General features: G+C 48.7%; 1 long non-coding RNA gene across 1 annotated transcript; it reads left to right on the top strand.

Moving 5' to 3' along the window:
• The first annotated feature begins 2,378 nt into the window (after positions 1-2,378).
• Positions 2,379-7,641, top strand: LOC110255766 (uncharacterized). The gene is made up of 3 exons (XR_014819559.1): positions 2,379-2,549; positions 2,814-3,608; positions 5,855-7,641. It is a non-coding gene; the product is annotated as an uncharacterized LOC110255766 (long non-coding RNA).
• Positions 7,642-7,946: the final 305 nt, after the last annotated feature.

The following is a 7,946-nucleotide window of genomic DNA, read 5'->3' as shown; positions in this document are numbered from 1 at the left end:
TCCAAAATATATTGACTCATACAACCCAACAACAACAACAAAAACCAAACAACACAATTTCTTAAATGGGCAGAGATGCTGAATAGACTTTTCTCCAAAGAAGATGTAGAGATGGCCAACAAACACACAAAAAGAGCTTCCACATTACTAATCATTAGGGAAACGCAAATCAAAACCATAATGAGATATTCCCTCATGTCAATTAGAACAGCTATTACCAAAAAAAAATAAAAAAAGAAATAAGTGTTGGAGAGGATGTGGAGAAAAGGGAACCCTCATACAATGTTAGCGCTATTGTAAATTTGGTACAGCTGCTATGGAAAACAGTCTGGAGATTCCACAATTAAAAGTAGAACTGTCACATAATCCAGCTATTCCACTTCTGGTTATTTATCCAAAGACAAAATGCTAATTTAAAAAGATAGGAGTTCCCGTCGTGGCGCAGTGGTTAACGAATCCGACTAGGAACCATGAGGTTGCGGGTTCGGTCCCTGCCCTTGCTCAGTGGGTTAACGATCCGGCGTTGCCGTGAGCTGTGGTGTAGGTTGCAGACTCGGCTCGGATCCCGAGTTGCTGTGGCTCTGGTGTAGGCCAGTGGCTACAGCTCCGATTCAACCCGTAGCCTGGGAACCTCCATATGCCGTGGGAGTGGCCCAAGAAATAGCAACAACAACAACAACAACAAAAGACAAAAAGACAAAAAACAATAAATAAATAAAAAGATACACACACCCTATGTTCATCACAGCATTATTTACAATAGCCAAGACATGGAAACAACCTATAGATCTACTGAAAGACTCATGGAAAGAAGATGAGGTATATACATACATAATGGAATACTACACAGCCCTAAAAAAGATTCAGTCTTGCCATTTGCAACAACGTGGATGGACCTCAAGGGTATGATACTATGATAAGTCAGACAGAGAAAGACAAATACTGTATAGTTTCAGTGATAGGTGGAATCCAAAACAAAACAAACAAGCAAAAACTGACATAAATGAACAAATCAAACAAAAACAAACACATAGAGGAAGGGGTCGGGGGGGAATGGGTAAAGGAAATTGTACCCATGATACAATTGTATGATAACGGGTGGAAACTAAAAAATAAAACTTTCAGGGTGAGCATGCTGTAGCGTATGCAGAAGTTGAAACATAATATTGTACACGCAAAAGTTATATAAAGTTACAAACCATTATAAATAAATAAATAAGGCCCTGGGTTCATGGACCCTGTACCCCAGGCTTGTGCATCAGCTCATACCAGTTCCATTCACTTCCATCTCTTTCACAATTGCTATGTGTGCAAGCACGGGAGTGGCTTTCAGCTGTCCTGATTTAGAGGTTACTTGTACTGAATTTCTCACCTCTCGATCAAAATTAGGGCTACCCTCGAACGTCCCCATTTTTAGGGCGGGTCTCAGGGCAGTCTCGCTGGGGTGGCAGCAGCGACAGGACACACACTGCTGGAAAAGTAGTTCCTCTCTTGGCAGGATGGCAAAGGACCCAGTGTCCCTGGAACCCACTGGCTTTTAGAATACTATCAGACCCCTTCTCTTCAGGAGAATCATCACCCCCATGGCCTTAGATGGTAAGAACCTGTGACCCTAAATCTGCTCTTGGGCTGCAAGTTCTCACCCCTCTTTCCGCTGGGTCTCAGGAGAACTGCAGAAGCCGCTGTAGGTTTCTCTGTCTTATTTGTATGCCGTATGTCTCTGCTCCCAGGGCAAAGAGAGGGAAGCCCCTCCCGATTCACCTGGGGAACAAGAATCAGGTTTCCATGGGCTTGGAGAATGACTTGTGGCTGCCCTGGGCGGGGGTGGGGTAGGAGTGTGGGGTTATCAGATACAAACTACGGCTCTTGGAATGGATTTACAATGAGATCCTGCTGTGTAGCATTGAAAACTATGTCTAAATACTTAGATCGCAGCAGAAAGATGGGAGGGAAAAAATGTATACATGTAAGTGTAACTTGGTCCCCATACTGTACAGCGGAAAAAATAAAAATAAATAAAAATAAAAAAGAATCAGGTTTCCATCAGACAAGCATGAAGACAAATGTCACATACCTTTCTTCCCTAGAGTGGCACACGGCGCCCTGAGACGGGCCAAGGGGGCGGGGCTCATCTTTGGTGGCCTTCGATTTAGTCAAGCCCGGAGGCCACTTCTGGGGGAGGTTAATGTGGGGAGAAGGAAATGGAAAGCTGTTTGAAATAATATGTAGGTAACACCCACAACTTACCTCCCAGCCCCAGGTCACAGACCCGCAGCTTTCCAGCCCATCTCAGTGTGCCTCGTCCTTCATTCAGACTCACAAAGCGCATGTGCACGGCCGGAGACGGCGCATGACTATGAGATTACGCAGACCTCGTCACGTGACTTAGCTAGGCGTCCCCAGAAAGTAGAGGCGGAGGGCTCAGATGCTTCAAAACTCTGTCAGGAAATGTAATTCCCTGACAATTGTAGGGAGCAGGAGCGAGGGAGAAGCAAGAAGGGAGGCAGAGAACGAACGGGAATCAACTCAAGGATACCCGCCACTGAGCTGTAAGTACCTAGTGGCTTATACGTGGCATCCATTCAAATGGATTTCTTCAATACTCATTAAACCCCAGGTATTACGAAAAAAAGCTGTAGGGTTGGTCCCTGTCCTCAGAGAGAAATCACGCAGACAGCACGTAAAGTCTGCTCAGGATGGTGTGGGCGGGTAGGGGGTGGTGTTCTTTCCTCAGCTCTTGCCTCCCATTGGTTGAAGGTGAGCCCCACTGGGGCTGACACCCCGCTTCCAGCTCACACCTGTTTGGGCACTAGGTAGGTCGCATGGAGGCATCAGCAGCGGCGCCCTGAGCGGGGAAGTGAGAGGTGACCAGCACGCACTTGGGCAAAACACTATTGGATGCTTCTGAAGTCAACTGGAGCCCAGGTGCCACGGCACTGGCGCAAGGCACAGGTAAGACCAAAAGCCTCTGAAACGCCCGCCGCCGGGAGAGTTAGAAGGATGAGATTGCAGCCACTGTCTGCCACCCCACATGGGGACCTCTAGAGCTCTGTGGCTCTGTGGCGGCCAGCACCACGTCAAAGAGCCAGACTGTCCTAGAGAGTCAAAAGTGAAGCAAGCGCATACCGTCTGGGAAGTGAGTGAGATTCCACAGGCCTCCGTGGTCTTCTGGAAATGTTCTATGCTCTGGATTCATGATCCACATCTGGTTTTAGAACCCAGCAAAAGTCACTAGCCCCTCTCCTTCTGGGGAAGGCAGTAAAGAGGAAGCCTTAGAAGTTTGCAGCCCAGTGTGCCAGTCCCAGGTCTGCCACCTACTGGCTTTGTGACCTTCTACAAGATTCCTAAACTACCCCCAGCCTCAGTTTCTTCATCCGTCAAAGGGGAAATTGTGATAGCAAATGAGATCATTCAAGGTCATGTTTTGCCCATGGCCTGGCACACCCTAAATTCCCCATAAATAGAAGCTGCTGTGGTTACGGTGCCACCAAACTCTGTGTGCCTCCAGAAGTGTCATGTTTCTCTGGGGGAAATTAGGTTGGTACAACACGCTGAAAGGGTTCTAAAACCTTAAATATATCATCAACTGCTGCTATTTTAACACCCCTGTGAGCAAATAGAAAACTTGGCAACAGCAAAATGGCCTAAAACAGAAATAAAATCAAGCAGTAAAATTAGCATCCCGTTTTCCCATCTTCACTCCAGGGGCACAAGTGCTCCCCAACCCCACCAGAATGAGTCAGTTCTGGCACAAGAGACATGAATCCTTCCTAAAAGAGAACATGTTATTCCTTCCCTACTAACCCTTCTCTTGCAGACTCAGCATTTCAGCCCCAAGGAGGATGCTTTCGAGTGACTCCTTAGGCTTGTGGAAATGGTCCCACATGCTTACGTTTCCATAAGCTGATGTACTCTGTCTACCCTATACTGAATGGTCCCAATCTGCTTTCCTTCCTGAGGGCTTGAGATTTGTGCAATTTTCTCCACGCATATTGCTTATCAATGAAAATTTATGAAATTAAAAAAAGCAAAGAGCTGTCCACTCTTTTGGTAATTTGGGGTTATTTAGGGAGATAGAGACACACCCTTTTATTATTATTTTATATATATATATATATTTTTTTTTTTTTTTTGTCTTTTGAGGGCTGCACCCACAGCATATGGAAGTTCCCAGGCTAGGGGTCGAATTGGAGCTGTAGCCACCAGCCTACGCCAGAGCCACAGCAACACCAGATCTGAGCCGTACAGCTCACAGCAACGTCGGATCCTTACCCACTGAGCAAGGCCAGGGGAATAATCCACAACCTCATGGTCCGTAGTCAAATTCGTTAGCCACGACGGGAGCTCCGAGACACACCCTTCATTTCAACCACTGCATGAGTATTACTTAGACCGCTATAACCTTGGCATGGTCTCCATCATTTCCCATACACCCTGCAGCCTCCCTGCATGTCCCCTCTGATGGCTTTCTGTGTTCAAGTTCCCAGGACTTACCCTTTCAGGTCCAGTTTCTCTTTTCTTTGCGATCTTATTTTATACATGTCCTTGCTCTTCTCCCTGCATTCTTCGTTTCCGACTTGAGAGCGTAATTGCTGCATTTCTGCAAGGGTATCATAAAAAAGGAACCAAATAACAGTAACTGTTACTTACCCTCATAAGTCACTATTCTTTTGGATAGTTGGTCTCTCTCTCTCTTTCTTTGGTGGGGCGTGGGGAGCCCGCTCACAGCATGTGGAAGTTCCCTGGGCCAGGGATCAAACCGCACCACGGGGGTTCCCATTGTGGCTCAGCGGAAGTGAATCCGACTAGTATCCATGAGGATGCAGGTCTGATCCCTGGCCTCGCTCAGTGGGTTAAGGATGCGGTGTTGCTGTGAGCTATGGTGTAGGTTGCAGACTCAGCTCAGCTCTGGCCTTGCTGAGGCTGTGGTATAGGCCAGAAGCTGTAGGTCCGATTTAACCCCTAATCTGGGAAACTCCATATGATGCAGGTGCAACCCTAAAAAGGAAAAAAAAAACAAAAAAAAAAACTGCACCACAGCAGTGACAACACCAGATCCTTAACCTGCTAAGCTGCCACCAGGGAACCCTGGATATTTGGTCACTTTAGAGACTGGTTTCATGACTTAATTCTGAGTTTAAATTTATCCTTGACTTCATAGTATGACAAAGGGGCATGTGCTTGGGACTTGGAAGACCTGGGTGTTCACTTTGGCCCTGCTATAAACTTGCTGTGTGAACTTGGGGAAATGATTCAACATCTCTGAATCTCCAGTTGGAGGGCTAGAGTTATTCATCTACGAGAGACTCTTCTAGCAATTTGATAAAGGCACTAAATCTAAAATTAATTCCACAGCCATTTAAAAAGTCTGACATATTTCGGAGTTCCCCTCGTGGTGCAGCGGAAACAAATCCGACTAAGAACCATGAGGTTGAGGGTTCGATCCCTGGCCTCGCTCAGTGGGTTAAGGATCTGGCATTGCTGTGGCTGTGGTGTAGGCCAGTGGCTGCAGCTCCAATTCGACCCCTAGCCTGGGAACCTCCATATGCTGTGGGAGCGGCCCTAAAAAGACAAAAAAAGAAGAAAAAAAAAAAGTCTGACATATTTAGAAAAGGTTTCAGGAGTTCCCGTCATGGCGCAGTGGTTACCGAATCCGACTAGGAACCATGAGGTTGCGGGTTTGGTCCTTGCCCTTGCTCAGTGGGTTAACGATCCGGCGTTGCCGTGAGCTGTGGTGTAGGTTGCAGACGTGGCTCGGATCCCGCGTTGCTGTGGCTCTGGTGTAGGCCGGTGGCTACAGCTCCGATTCAACCCCTAGCCTGGGAACCTCCATATGCCGCGGGAGCGGCCCAAGAAATAGCAGCAACAACAACAACAACAACAACAAAAAGACAAAAAAGACAAAAAAAAAAAAGAAAAAGAAAAGGTTTCAAATAAGTAGCAAGTGCTGCTGCTCAGGGAGGCGGCCAGAGAGAGCCCCACCCTGTGGAATAACAGCTGGCAGCTGACTTCCGCTGTGCTCCATGAGGACAGAGACAGTGGCAGGCCTGTGTCACCTGAGTCTTGATAGAAAAGGTCATTAAAAATGCATGGCCAGGCTGAAGGAGGACACCTAGTGAATTATCGATGGCCCGTGGGTGTCTGCGTTGCTGGTGATGGCAAGGGAGGAGGCGGGGCACTGAGTGAGGCCCAGCCGAGGACAGGTGTAAACTGAGCATTCTGCTTAGAGGCCCTTCCCCACCCCAGCCTGGGTCTGCGTGCAGCCACAGCGCAGAAGGAGCTGCCTCCAAGGATTAGTGAACATGATTCATTTAGCAGGAGAAGTGGGCAAACACAGGGCCTCTCACCACCGGAGCACCCACAGCCCAAGCCTCCCGCCTTCCATCTCCCAGGCTGCTGGGTGTCCAGGAAACAGCGACACCATGGTCTAAATGGGGAGCCCCACAGCAGGAAGGGGGACCCAGCAGAGATGACAGGGTGGCCTGAATGCCTGCCAGGAGCCAGGGGCCTTTGAGGCCAGGAGGGAGTCTGTAGAGTGGGCGGCCACTTCCTCCCTCCCCCTAGCTCTCTCATCCCTAACTCAGCTGCTGTCAAACTGGATATTTTGTTGGGTCCTGGGAGGCAGCCTCCAATGGATCCTCAAAGCTGAGGATTGGAAACCCACTGAGCTGGGGGCACCCACCTGAGCTTCATAGTGAAGGTGGTCTGAGAACTTGAGAAGAAAACACCCAGGGGAGCTCCTGTTGTGGCCCAGTGGGTTAAGAACCCAACATAGTGTCCATGAGGATGCGGGTTTGATCCCTGGCCTCACTCAGTGGGTTAAAGATCTGGCTTTGCTGCAGGCTGCATCATAGGTCACAGCTGCAGCTCGGATCTGATGTTACTGTGGCTGTGGTGTAGGCTGGCAGAAAGGAGCCCACTCCTCTCTCTGCCCACACCATGTGCTGTGTGGCAGATGCCAGGTGTCATACTGGTGGTCATATCTGTGGGAAGATGACCCTGAGCTTGGTGGGGAGCCACCCAGGGCCTCCTCTGGCTCCTCAAGTCCTGGGAAGATCCAGAGGCCAAGTGGGTCAGGGCAGGCTTCTGCCCTGGTCCTGTGGACAGCACTGGATATGAGGACACAGTTCAGAGAAGGGTTTAGCATGCGGGGAGGGGGGCCAGGGATGTCAGAGGGCTCCAGGCTGGGAAAGGGTCTGGGAGACATGGGTCACTGAGGTTGGGAAGTGGACACATCCAGCCAGAGGCAGACAGAGGGCTTGGGGCTTGGGGTCCTGCCTCAGGGTTCTCAGAGAGAAGGAAGAAGTTGACACTTGGAGGGTGGACAAGTTTTCACAGCAGAAGTATGTAGGCTGAGAAAACAGATAACAACAACAAAAATCATTCTAAAATGTTCTTGGAGTTCCCTCGTGGCTCCCGAGGATCTGGAGCTGTCACTGCTGTGGCTCAGGTTGCTGCTGTGACCCAAGTTTGATCCCAGGCCCAGGAACTTCCACATGCCATGGGTGCAGCCAAAAAAAAAAAATCTTTTGTTAAACTAAAAATAGAGTTGCTGTGTGATCCAGCAATCCCATTCCTGGGTATATACCCAGATAAAACTATAATTCAAAAAGAAACAACAACAACAACAATAACAAAAAGACGAAAGACAAAAAAAAAAAAAAAAAAAAAAAAAGGAGTTCCTGTCGTGGCGCAGTGGTTAACAAATCCGACTAGGAACCATGAGGTTGCGGGTTCGGTCCCTGCCCTTGCTCAGTGGGTTAACAATCCGGCGTTGCCGTGACCTGTGGTGTAGGTTGCAGACGCGGCTCGGATCCTGCGTTGCTGTGGCTCTGGCATAGGCCGGTGGCTACAGCTCCGATTCAACCCCTAGCCTGGGAACCTCCATATGCCGCGGGAGTGGCCCAAGAAATAGCAACAACAACAACAACAATAACAAAAAGACA

Source organism: Sus scrofa, chromosome 11 (assembly GCF_054392235.1).
Source record: "Sus scrofa isolate SSC_HxYL_T2T_F1_AM1 chromosome 11, Sscrofa_HxYL_maternal_Yorkshire_Landrace_v2.0, whole genome shotgun sequence".
In the NCBI taxonomy this organism is placed as follows: Eukaryota; Metazoa; Chordata; class Mammalia; order Artiodactyla; family Suidae; genus Sus; species Sus scrofa.
The sequence above is the reverse complement of the archived record's forward strand: the minus strand, read 5'-3'. Positions and strand labels throughout refer to the sequence as shown.